Here is a 13,415-nt window from a genome sequence, read left to right as displayed (position 1 = left end):
ACCACACAGCAAAGCAAGCTAAATAAATATAATTATTATTAAATTAAATAAAATACACCAAAATAGGATGTTGTTGAAAAACAATTTCTATAACGACGTAATATAATTAGATTTGGAAGTTAATAACACAAATTATAATTCTGTATAAGTTTTGAAATTTTAATTGAAATAGTTTTAAAGTTCGCGTCAAAGGCGCTCGGACAGTTGAGTTCTTGTTTTACACTCCAAAAACTATTGAAGTTAGCAAAGCAGTTATTCGTTGAAATTTAATTTAATATGTTATCAGTGTAGTTGATTATTTTAGTAATGGAAACTCAATGAATATACGTAAAAAAAAATATACTAAACCAAAGGAAACCCTTTTTACATTCTGTTAAAATATCTTTTTTTTTTGTGTTTTCCTAACAGTATCCTCATTATTTCTAACTAATGAAATGACAACAACAAGACATGACATGATAAAAAAATTCCAGTTTGTACAAATAGGTTCGAAAGAAAAAACAATCTAAGAATATATAGTACAAGCATTTCTCTCACTCTTCGCCTGAGTAAATTACTTGATTTTAGCTGTTCTTTTTTCATTAAATATAGCCTAAGCTATTTATGTATGTAACTATACCAAACAATAACCATACCACATAGTACACAATCCTGGTAAAAAAATTAAAAAAATCGGTCCAGTAATTGTAAAGTTCAACTGTAACAAACATACAGTATACAAATCTATTCTATTTGTTATGCTAATATAGATAGGCGTTTAAAGATCTTGTAGTTCTAGTACCTAAGACCCCACAGTTCATCCAAAAACTAGTAATCACTATTAAAATGACGAACTGGGATGGTTTATGCTTTAATATAGCCGAAGTATCATCCTCTGGAGAACCGCAGACGTTTTCCGACAAAGGCACAGTGGCAAAGTTAGTATTACATAGTTCTGGAGAATTTCATGGGTCGAGAAATGACATAGTTTAAGAGTAAAGGGTCCCAAACTAATTTGCGTTAACTGAAAAGTACATTAAATTTATCCATATTTCAGTGTGCTCCATAACTTTCATTATCTTGATGTTATTGCGATGACACTGTTCACGCATTATTGTTCTGAATAATGGACGTTTCAGTGAACTAGATTTACATTGATATATGAAATTCGTTAATACGAACCCTGTTTTAATAATCATCTGAATTTTCTGTGGTAATGGAGCTTGATACTCTAAATATTATTAATAGTGCTAAGTCGCAAATTATTATCGGCTAAAACATTTCCAAATGTCTGATTCTTTTTTCAGTCTATTTTTTAATACGAATGAAATATCTTGTACGCGTTCTCGAGACCTTAATTCTGACCTAAAAAGCTTTGGTTTCGAATAGTTAAAGAAGGTTTCGTAAAAATAAATGAAAATGCTTTTACTAATTACGACCTCTAAAGCATTACAAACAGTTAATTAGAGATACAAAAATTTCTATTAATGAAGCAGAGCAGATTTATCTAAAACCATCAAGAAATATATATTTTTTTCGTTACATCAAATTAAAGCTTCAAAAGATTATTCCCTACGAAAATATAACCTAAATGTAAACTTTGACATTATTTCCGTGTAAAAATTCTACACCGGTTCCTGAAATTCCCATAAAACGAAAAATATCCGTTATTTTTCTAATCCTCAAAATCTCGAAACGTTCCGCCCTCGCTATTATTGTGATAACTTCAAACGACATTAAACCCTTTGAGGGGAATCCATCGCCATCTTTTACGCGAATCCTGACAACACCGCAAAATGGAGGATAATTTCCCTTTGATGCAATAGACAATGGAACTAAACCTGTAGGTTTCTGGGTCAGATAATAACATTGTTAGAAACTTCATCAAACCGTTACTGTTATGAACTGTTTTGTGATAATTGCTTTGGATTGATGGGTTAAGTTATTAGTTTCGTTGTTGTATTGGATGATGATCGACAACCTCACGTGGTCATAAAACAATAATAATATCTATAGAGATAGTATACTTTAGTACCTGTACTTAACTGTAACCAATTTAAAAATAAGATGGATATAGAACAGCCTTTCTGACAATATTTTCAGAAACTTATTTTTATATAACTAGGTCGGCAAACAAGCATGATGCTCACCTAATGGTAAGCGATTACCATAGCTTTTAGACGTGTGCACCACCAGAAACATCGTAAGCGCATTGTCGACCCTATCCCCAATTCCGCTCAAGAGCTCTGGTCACCTAGTAAGGTGTTCCTGTTCCTGTGTTCCTGTTAGTGTACTCACCAACAGGAACACAACACTGCTTAAAAGCAGTATTATTTAGCTGCGATCTTCTGTAAAGTCGATGTACTATCCCAGTCAGGCTGTTCCATATTTTGAGCAGGAGATTTTGGACTTAGCACAGTTTTAAATACAGTTTAAGAATATGTGTCTCTTCTAAGTCATGAGATGATAATTTAAATCTGATCTTATTTGTATATAATATTACATTTTTTTAATATTGATACGGGCTTGTGACTTTATCGGATTATATATATGATTATGATATATATATGATTTATGCAATTAGTAACATTTCTGTAATATTCGTACAAAGCAATAATATGATTAAAAAGGCCTGACAAAAAGTATTCGTAACGTTGATATTTCATTACATTTGTTTGTTCTAAAAAATAATTACACAAAGTCTAATTCCCTGTAATGATACGAAATTTCGTCCAAATAGAACCCAATTAGTTCCACTACATGATTTTTCTTTTCTTTCAGTCTGGTTTCTATTTTATTCTTCAGTAACAAAAAGCAAGGTTTACGCTACCTACCGTACTTGCAGTTACTCCAAGTTTAGAATGTGTCTTTCGAAAGTTCTTTTAAATTACCACCATAACTTGAACAGTGTCTCCTTGATTCAACTTGAAGCTCACAGATGGAAACTTCATTTGCTGTTGTTATTTTTAAGGCTTGAAATTCGCCCTCCATTTTCGGTTTGTTATTTTTCATTTACCGTAACAGTTAGAAAGTTGTTCTTGAAATTAAGTAATTAAGAAAATGAGATGTGCACTCAGAAAAAGAATTCAAGCGTGTTAATCGGATAACATGCCTCTGCCTCATTCGTTTTTTTTTTCTTTGCACAAGTAAAAGCAGTTTAAAATTGAATATTACAGATGTGATCGAAATTTAAATTTCCACAATTTTCTTTTGTTACAGCCTTTGCTTAAATTTACAACCATAAAAAAATCAGCAAAGACTACAAAATATTTTATATTTCTCGCCATTTTCGAGGTAGAAATTTTATGAAGTATGTGATTTAATTTTAAGCGTCTCTATTATATTTTTCTCCGTATGTGTGTCTAAAAAAACGCTCAAAGATTACATTTTTGATAACATAAGATTTTATCGGAATAGAAAATAGTTATAAAAAAAGATCACTTAGATGATTGAAAAAAGCTCCATTCTTAAATTGAACATGTAAAAGCAACGAAAAGAAAAATTGTATCTAGAAGTATTTACCATTTCTAGCGACTTTTTTAATATAAATGTCTTACATTATACATTTCGTAACGTGTGCTAGACTGTATGTTAGATTTCCCCTAGGTCTTAGACAAAGCTAGACAATACCTAGCGGAGGGTACGCCTGAGTGATTATATTAGATTTTCTAGTACATTCTAATTTTCTAATAGGTTGGAAGTGGAAGAAATAACAAGGTAACTTTATTTGTAAAGTTCCTCTTTAAAAGTTTCGAACTAGAAAGTTTATGAATGTGTGCTACGAAACATAAGATGAAAATATCATAAAAGAGAAATGTCATTGAAATAAAAATCTATTTTGTTGACAAAATATTTTTAAAGGATAATTAAGGTTCTTTTTCGTTTTTCTCTATCCTTGATTTGTATAACATTTAATCTATGCAAATAAATAAAATTGGAGTGTCTGCTTGTAATATCAAAATAACCGCTTTTTAATAAATGCATATGGATGTAATCACGGTACATATAACAAACTAACATTTTTTACAATTTTTTTATCTCTCTTTCTGTCTGTATGTCTGTTTATTCCGGCTAATCTCTGAAAGGGCTGGACCGATTTTTACGGGACTTTCACTGGCTGATGTAATAAGGAGTAACTTAGACTACTTTAATTTTATTAGAAATTTATTTTGTAACTGCGAACTGAAAATCATTTTTTTCTTAATTCCACGCGGATAGAGTCGCGAGCACAGCTAGTCTTAAATTTTTTTTTTATTTTTTTTTATTTTTTTATTTTTTATTTTTTTAATATATAGACTAGCGCTTGACTGCGATCTCACCTGATGGCAAGTAAAGATGCAGCCTAAGGTAGTGCGCGCTTGCCTAGAAGATGCCTATTCACTCTTGATTTAAAGATACCCAAATTATAGTTTGTTGGAAAAACGGAAGCCGGAAGGGCATTCCAAATTTTTGCGGTGCGTATTAGGAACGAGGAAGCAAATCGTTTAGTGCGAGATCGTGGGATTTCAACCACATAGCGGTGTAGATTCATGCGATGCCTTGCGGTTCGGTGGTAGAAAGGTGATGGTGGAACCAAATTGTATAGTTCTAGTGTCGCAATGAGACACAAATTTGTAAGGGACGTGGTATAATGGCCTTAAATAAAATGATACTGCCACTCAAGGGATTGATGGACTACTCCCCTGGCAACCGTGGAACAAGGCGAGGGTCTTCGCGTGACAAGCGGGTGGAGACAATGCGGAGCAGGGTCTTCGCGTGGCAAGCGGGTGGAGAGTGGAGACAATGCGGAGTAGGGTCTTCGCGATGCGGAGCAGGGTCTTCGCGTGGCAAGCGGGTGGAGAGTGGAGACAATGCGGAGTAGGGTCTTCGCGATGCGGAGCAGGGTCCCTGGAATGTTATGTTTTCCCGCCTTAGTCCACTATCCTTCGTCATTGTCCGGAGGCCCTTCCACGATGCCCCAAGAGGAGCGTCTGCCACCTACCGTGGTAGCGGAATTGTCGTGGAAGGGCGACAGAACTTAAATTACATTTAAGAAATAAAAACAATTACAACAATGCATAAAATCTAATTACAAAACAATTTTTTATTTACTGCGGTATGAAAGCTTGAAGGTAGACAAATAAAAATATATGTATATTAACTGTTTAAATAATATCTATTAAGTCAAATAATCTTATGGATAACTATTATTTAAAGCTCACACAAGCTGAACAGAATGTTTACATATATACTAATGTAATAATAAAAAGGTTTTTTTTAAAACAAATAATTGTGATAATAAAACTTACCCTAAGACGGGGATTTCTCCAGTGTATTTCCAATTGATTATTATGCTGATTATATTAATATTGAATCAGGATCCAGATTAATCTTATTAACGCGTTTTACAAAAGAAATGGGCAAATCAATATTCTCGTAGTTCAAAGTTTATTACGTATTAACAACTACCTCGCAGTCTAACGCCGAATGACATGACCGATGGCATGCCGCCTCGGCAACGCTCGAGAGAACCCGTTATAAAATTATCTATATTGAAAACAAATCGAACGTTCGCTTTAACTTTTTCTTGTAAATTAGTTCATTAAATACCTATTTGATTTTATTTTTTTTTATACTCTTTAAAATAATATTGACAAAACAAAAATTATATATATATTTTTTATATATGGATGTGAAACAATAATGTGATATTTTTATTAAAAATAAATATGAAGTCATGTAACGTTCCGTTACATTACCCGCCTCGCTCCGCAAGGATTTTGTCCTGTATAATTTTACAAAATCCGAACTTGAAACACAGAAGTAGGTAAATAACTTACGCAGACCTTTCAAGATAACATAATATTACTTATGTGTTACGGCCAACCATTTTTAGATCTTTAATGTGCCAAGTACCTAAATCTTTTCCCGACATGCTTTCTAAGACGTAAACGAGGGGAGACAGCTTCTGAGTCACGCGACATTTGATGAATTTTGGAGCTAATTTCTTACTAAAGTATTTATCCTTGTCACTTAGTATATACGCTCGCTTATAAACAATATCACCTACCTCAAACTCGAAAGCCTTCCTACGCGAGTTATAATGGGATGTGTTTTTTAGGTGTGCATGGTACAGGGATTTTTGTACCTTATCAAAAATTGTACTTAAACAACCACGATTTTCCACATAATCTTCGCGAGGCAAGAACAGAACCTCCTTACCCAACTCGTTATCTGTGTAATGAGTACCACATAACACTAATTCTCTACCAAATATAAGGAACGACGGTGAGAAACCAGTTGCTTCGTTCACAGAGTTATTTATCGCAAATTGTATTTTCGGAATAAATAAGTCCCAAGCTCTATGATCGCCTTCAACGAAAGTGGAGAGGCAGGTGATTATTGTTTTATTGTAACGCTCCGTTGTATTAACCTGGGGTGTGTATTTGGGTGTAAAGAACACGTTCGGTATTTTATATTTATCGAACAAGGTTTTGGTCTGCTCGCTAATAAATTGACTCCCATTGTCCATAAAAATACTTTGAGGGACACCATGGACTAGAAAGACCTGTTCCTCAAGGATTCTGATTATAATGTCAGAAGTGGCCCTTTTTATGGGGAAAATCTGGCAAAACTTAGAGAAACAGCAAGTAACTACTAGGATGTAGCTATTCTGCTTACGTGTTACAGGAAGAGGTCCCATCAAATCCATTGAGATCATCTGATAAGGACGAGAACAATGTTTTGGACGTCCCATCTCTCCAAGAACTGCATGATTTTGTGGTTTGTACGCGAGACATACCGAGCAAGAACTAACAAATTTAGAGATATCGCTGTGCATATTGGGCCAATAGTACCTGAGCGCAATACGTCTATATGTCTTGAAAATGCCCATATGACCCGCCGTAGGCTCATTATGGTTTTCAGCGATAATCTTATCCCTTAATTCTAATGGGACCACTTCTTTCCATGAAAACTCATCTGTAAGTTGATGTTTATTTTTGCTAAGTCGGAAGAGGATTTTATTTTTAATTTGGAAATTTGGAAAGTTTTCTGGGTTATCGAGGCAGCCATTATAAATATTCTTATACCAATCATCACTAGAAGTCGCGACAGAATTGGCAGTAGTGATTGCTGAAACGGGGACAGTTCTGGACAAAGCGTCAGGTATAACATTATCCACACCACGTCGGTGCTTCAAAATAAAATTGAAGGATGAGAGTCGAACTCCCCAGCGAGCAAGCCTACCTGTCGGATTGTCCAATGAAAGGAACCACTTAAGCGCGCTGTGGTCTGTATAGACCGTGTGAGTCTGACCATTCTCTAAATAGCATCGCCAATGTTCCAGAGCTACGAGAACAGCCAAAGTCTCACGTTCAGTAATGCTATAATTCTTTTCTGGCCCAGTCAAAGACCTGCTCATGTAAGCTATGGGGTGCTCCTTTCCATCAATGGTTTGAGTGAGCATTGCACCAACCCCATAGTTACTAGCATCGGTATGCACTTCGAATGGGAGGTCATAATTGGGACAGGAGAGAATAGGTGCCGAGACCAAGCATTCTTTGAGTTTTTTAAATGCTACGTCAGCTTCTTCAGTCCACAGGAAGGGAGCTGCAGACTTTTTATTAGATGTCAGCTTATTAAGCGGTCCAGTGATCGTACTAAAGTTTGGGACAAACCTACGGTACCAAGATGCCATGCCAAAAAAACGTTTAAGCTCCTTGCGGGACGTAGGAGTTGGATAATTTAATATAGCCGCCACCTTGTCAGGATCAGTGCGTAAACCATTCGCATCAACCACATAACCTAGATATTTAAGTTGACTTCGAAAGAACTCACATTTCTCCAGATTGATTGTCAGGTTAGCTTGACGTAGCTTCTCAAAGACACGTTGAAGGAGAGATACGTGTTCTTCAAATGTACCACTTATTAGTATTATGTCATCCAGATACGCAAAGGCCTTGTGGTCCATGTTGCCAAATAGTCGATCCACTAATCGTTGCTGCGTGGACGGCGCGTTAGTTAATCCGAACGGAGTGGTCTTAAAACGTAGCGTACCTCGACCCGGAACATAAAATGCCGTCTTATCCTTATCCTCAGGAGCTATTGGTATTTGCCAAAATGCCTTCGACAAATCTATACTACTCAAGTACCTAGCGTCACGCAAATTATCCAAAATTTCGGATATGTAAGGCAAGTTATATGCATCCCGTTTTGTGACAGAGTTAAGTTTTCTGCTGTCCAGGCAAAAACGGGGCTGGCCGTTCTTCTTTGTTACTAATAGGACTGGGGATTGCCATGCACTTTCACAAGGTTCCACCACATCAAGCTCTAGCATCTCATCTACTTGTTCAGTCAAAATTTTTTGCTTAACAGGCGAAAGCCTATAATAGCGTTGCCTTACAGGAGGTGAGTCGCCAGTGTCGATGCGGTGAGTTATTAAGTGCGTACGACCCAATCCTACACGTTCAAATGATATTTCTTTGAATTTCTGTATGATATTATCAGCAATAGCCCTCTGAGAGTCATCTAAATTGTCATATGACTGTATGACAGTTGGGTTAAGCGTATTTAAATCAGCTAGAGGGGCGTTAGTCAAATTGAGGGAGCCCAAATATCTAGGACAAATTTTGAAGGCGCGCCAGAAGTCAATCCCTAAAATCAGCGATGATTGGACTTTTGGAACTACATAGGTCTTAATAATGTGGAACTGGTTATCAAAATGGACAGGCAAATTTATGTAGCCTATGCTACGCAGGTTTTGTCCACCAGCTGCCACGATGGTTACCATGTCTTCGGTACTCAACTCCAAACCACGACTAACCAAAGCGGTATGAGCATTGTTGCCTAGAATGGTAACGGCTGATCCCGAGTCTAGAAGGCCTGAAGCTGTCATGTTATTAATTTTAATATTGACATAAGGTCTAGTGTCATTAGTAGGCTTAGGGTGCAGAATTGTAGCAACCTTGTATCCACTGAAAAATAAACGAACAGACTTAACCCAGTTATTCCACTCTTGTTTACTAGTTCGGGTAGTATTATTCTTCAGTGTAGAATTGCCACAATTCTGCCTGGTTAGTTTTTTGTATTCTGAGTATTAGAGCAATTAGGGCAATCCGGCTTCTTGACGCCCTTGTGGCCACATTTAAAACACATGATTTCAGTGTTAGTGCACTGTCTCAAGTTATGTGTATTATTACGACACCTAGGGCAGTATGGCATTCTTTTGTCGATTTGAGATGTACTTTTTGCAATACTATGTAAATATTTATCGTTAGTGTTGATATTTTGTTTAATACTAGTGTTAGTTTTATAGTCATAAGTAGATTCAGGTTTTGGATGTTTATAAGCAAATTCTGGTGCCAATGTATCTGAAGTTGATGCTATCGGTTCTCGAAAGTGGGCAAGACGAGACTGCACGGTTTCATAATTCCTGCACAAAATTCTCACCTGATCAATATCCCGAATGTCAGTTGCGGAAGCTAGAGTGCTTGCGTAACAAGGGCGTATATTGTGCAAAACGATCTCTAGCATATCTTCCCTCGACAACGGTTTTGAAAGCCTTGAAAACATTCCTGACAGAATTGATAAGTAAATTGTTATATTTTCCGTCTTACCCTGAGTTCTAGCGCGGATCTCGGATAATAGGCGATAATCATAATCAGGCTTATCGAAATCCTGTTTCAAAAGGATAACAAGATCATCCCACGATGATAACTGGTCCCTTATACTTCGAAACCAATGTAAAGCGTCATCTGTAAAAATTTCCGTAGCGAATGAAATTAATTTTGTGTCAGGAATGCTTCGAGCTTCGCTAAACTCTCTCACACGTTGGATAAAAGACCGAACGCACGACTTGCCATCGAATTTTAATTTACCCAATTCAGCGGTAATACTTTTGTCACAAGTGACTGAAACGTTAATTGGTGCTTGACTACTAGAAATCGCAGTCGCTGAGTTTAAAGTTTCTACTTTAAGTGGATCTATTGATTTGTTTAGGATTTTAAGGTACGATTCATAGCAATCTCGATACAAACTACTGCAGGCCACATACGTTTCTTTTGCGTCGCTTGGGTCTATTCTATTCAACCTATGATAGATGTGATGTAAAATATTTTCCGTGCGAGTTAGTGTTCCTTTGTCACATGCGCCTGACTCAAGCGTATTATTAACTTTATTTAATAATTCTGACACGGACAGAAGGTCATCTACTGGCTCAAGATGGGAAGAAGCTATGTCCTCAGCTGGAAACAGTTGTACTAGTTTAGTGATCTGTTTCCTGAGTTCAACAACAGTACTGCCCGGTGTTTCGCCTCTGATAGCCACTTCATATTCTAATTCAGGTTTTTGCAAGGAAAGGTACTTAATTGGAAACGACATACTGAAGCAACTTTTCTACTGCCTATCTTACGGTAAATTTTAAGTATCACACGAATGTTTAACAAAACTAATAATTACTATTCATTCGTCCTGCTAAAATGTGTAAAACTCTTTAAATAATAAAACTAAACATCGTAACAAAGAAATTAAAACTATTAAATTATTTTCCTGACTGTACTTCTAAATATTGCCTTAATAAATATAGGAAATGTAAAAATAAAAAAACAAAAAAAAAATAATAATAATAAAACGTACAAAGTACAAAATAGTTCTCTTTTATGCTGAGTAATATTTTATATCTAACATTATATCAGTTCACAAGAAAACAGAAACATACAGTAGTTCACATAGATAATAAGACAAAACATACATAATGACACAATTTTTAGAATAAAAACCCACAACTTGCCCAGATTTCAACACAGTTGATCACAATAGACAAAACGAGACACAAACAAGACACGAACAATCCGCTACCACCTCCAAAAGTGACAGAATCAATTTAAACCACGTAGGGCGCCAGTGTCGCAATGAGACACAAATTTGTAAGGGACGTGGTATAATGGCCTTAAATAAAATGATACTGCCACTCAAGGGATTGATGGACTACTCCCCTGGCAACCGTGGAACAAGGCGAGGGTCTTCGCGTGACAAGCGGGTGGAGACAATGCGGAGCAGGGTCTTCGCGTGGCAAGCGGGTGGAGAGTGGAGACAATGCGGAGTAGGGTCTTCGCGATGCGGAGCAGGGTCTTCGCGTGGCAAGCGGGTGGAGAGTGGAGACAATGCGGAGTAGGGTCTTCGCGATGCGGAGCAGGGTCTTCGCGTGGCAAGCGGGTGGAGAGTGGAGACAATGCGGAGTAGGGTCTTCGCGATGCGGAGCAGGGTCCCTGGAATGTTATGTTTTCCCGCCTTAGTCCACTATCCTTCGTCATTGTCCGGAGGCCCTTCCACGATGCCCCAAGAGGAGCGTCTGCCACCTACCGTGGTAGCGGAATTGTCGTGGAAGGGCGACAGAACTTAAATTACATTTAAGAAATAAAAACAATTACAACAATGCATAAAATCTAATTACAAAACAATTTTTTATTTACTGCGGTATGAAAGCTTGAAGGTAGACAAATAAAAATATATGTATATTAACTGTTTAAATAATATCTATTAAGTCAAATAATCTTATGGATAACTATTATTTAAAGCTCACACAAGCTGAACAGAATGTTTACATATATACTAATGTAATAATAAAAAGGTTTTTTTTAAAACAAATAATTGTGATAATAAAACTTACCCTAAGACGGGGATTTCTCCAGTGTATTTCCAATTGATTATTATGCTGATTATATTAATATTGAATCAGGATCCAGATTAATCTTATTAACGCGTTTTACAAAAGAAATGGGCAAATCAATATTCTCGTAGTTCAAAGTTTATTACGTATTAACAACTACCTCGCAGTCTAACGCCGAATGACATGACCGATGGCATGCCGCCTCGGCAACGCTCGAGAGAACCCGTTATAAAATTATCTATATTGAAAACAAATCGAACGTTCGCTTTAACTTTTTCTTGTAAATTAGTTCATTAAATACCTATTTGATTTTATTTTTTTTTATACTCTTTAAAATAATATTGACAAAACAAAAATTATATATATATTTTTTATATATGGATGTGAAACAATAATGTGATATTTTTATTAAAAATAAATATGAAGTCATGTAACGTTCCGTTACACTAGAGCACACTCTCCGAAATATAACCTGTAAAATACCGACAAACAGGCAACCTTGCGCCGATGTTCGAGACTTTGAAGTCTAGAGCAAACCGGCGATTTGTCACCGATGAATCTTCTGGCGCGTCGATCCACAGAATCCAAAGCAGCGAGCTGGTACTTGGCAGAGCCATCCCATAAGTGGCTGCAGTACTCCATACACGATCGAACTTGTGCTTGGTAGAGAGTAAGAAGCTGTTTCGGTGTGAAGTACTGCCTTACTTTATTGAGGATACCAAGTTTCTTACCAGCAAGTTTTGCCTTGGATTCTATGCATTGTCCGAAGTTCATATTAGACGAAATATTTATGCCTAGAAGATCAATACTATCGGTGATCGGTACAGATACACCCCGGAAATTCGGAGCCAATGGGAATGGACTCCGTTTAGCGATGAAAAGATACGCTTGCGTTTTGGAAGCATTAAATTTGACTAGGTTGGCGTCACCCCAATCGGATACCTCTTTCAAAGCCAAATTCATTTGTTCAACCAGAGCCTCTCTATGCTCATGAGTTTCTGCGCCACCAGCTCGGGGACCGGACACGTATCTCTCCGTAACAGTGCTGTCATCCACGTATCCAAAGATACCAGGCCTGAGGAGGTCATTAATGTGAATCAAGAAGAGGGTTGCAGAGAGAACTGATCCCTGAGGGACACCGGCATTAACCGCCATCAAGTCAGACGAGGAGCCATATTATATATATTTCGGCGAGTGTGCTCTAGAACTATACAATTTGGTTCCGCCATCACCTTTCTACCACCGAACCTCAAGGCATCGAATGAATCTGCACCGCTACGTGGTTGAAATCCCACGATCTCGCACTAAGCGGTTTGCTTCCTCGTTCCTAATACGCACCGCAAAAATCTGGAATGCCCTTCCGTCTTCCGTTTTTCCAGCTAACTATAACTTGGGTATCTTTAAGTTAAGAGTGAATAGGCATCTTCTAGGCAAGCGCGCACCACTTTAGGCTGCATCTTCACTTACCATCAGGTGAGATCGCAGCCAAGCGCTAGTCTATATATTAAAAAAAAAGTTTCTTTAAATAACATTAATCTTATGACGTCATCACACATCTACGAAACATGTAATTACATTTTTAATGTTTATTATCTTATATGGATATATAGATTACTTTGTTTCATCAGTTAAACCATTACGGCTATTAGAAACTTCACTCCCACATAAACATTACATTGTCTTTCGTTTCCCATGACGCCGTTACAATGAGAAATAACTGTTTGTTCATCTTATCTTGTTCTCTTTATTTGTGTTCTATACTAGTAATATAAAGCAGATCAGTTTGTTT

At 36.8% G+C, this 13,415-nt stretch overlaps 2 long non-coding RNA genes across 2 annotated transcripts; both read right to left on the bottom strand.

The window, feature by feature from the left end:
• Window positions 1–4,589: 4,589 nt before the first annotated feature.
• LOC123667586 lies at window positions 4,590–5,558 on the bottom strand. Its single transcript, XR_006745450.1, has 2 exons — window positions 5,268–5,558; window positions 4,590–4,866 (listed from the first exon to the last, which is right to left on the bottom strand). It is a non-coding gene; the product is annotated as an uncharacterized LOC123667586 (long non-coding RNA).
• A 5,039-nt stretch (window positions 5,559–10,597) lies between these two features.
• On the bottom strand, window positions 10,598–11,917 carry LOC123667518. The gene is made up of 2 exons (XR_006745438.1): window positions 11,627–11,917; window positions 10,598–11,225 (listed from the first exon to the last, which is right to left on the bottom strand). It is a non-coding gene; the product is annotated as an uncharacterized LOC123667518 (long non-coding RNA).
• Between the last annotated feature and the right edge of the window lie 1,498 nt (window positions 11,918–13,415).

This window comes from Melitaea cinxia, chromosome 28, assembly GCF_905220565.1.
Source record: "Melitaea cinxia chromosome 28, ilMelCinx1.1, whole genome shotgun sequence".
NCBI classification, from domain to species: domain Eukaryota; kingdom Metazoa; phylum Arthropoda; class Insecta; order Lepidoptera; family Nymphalidae; genus Melitaea; species Melitaea cinxia.
The sequence above is the reverse complement of the archived record's forward strand: the minus strand, read 5'-3'. Positions and strand labels throughout refer to the sequence as shown.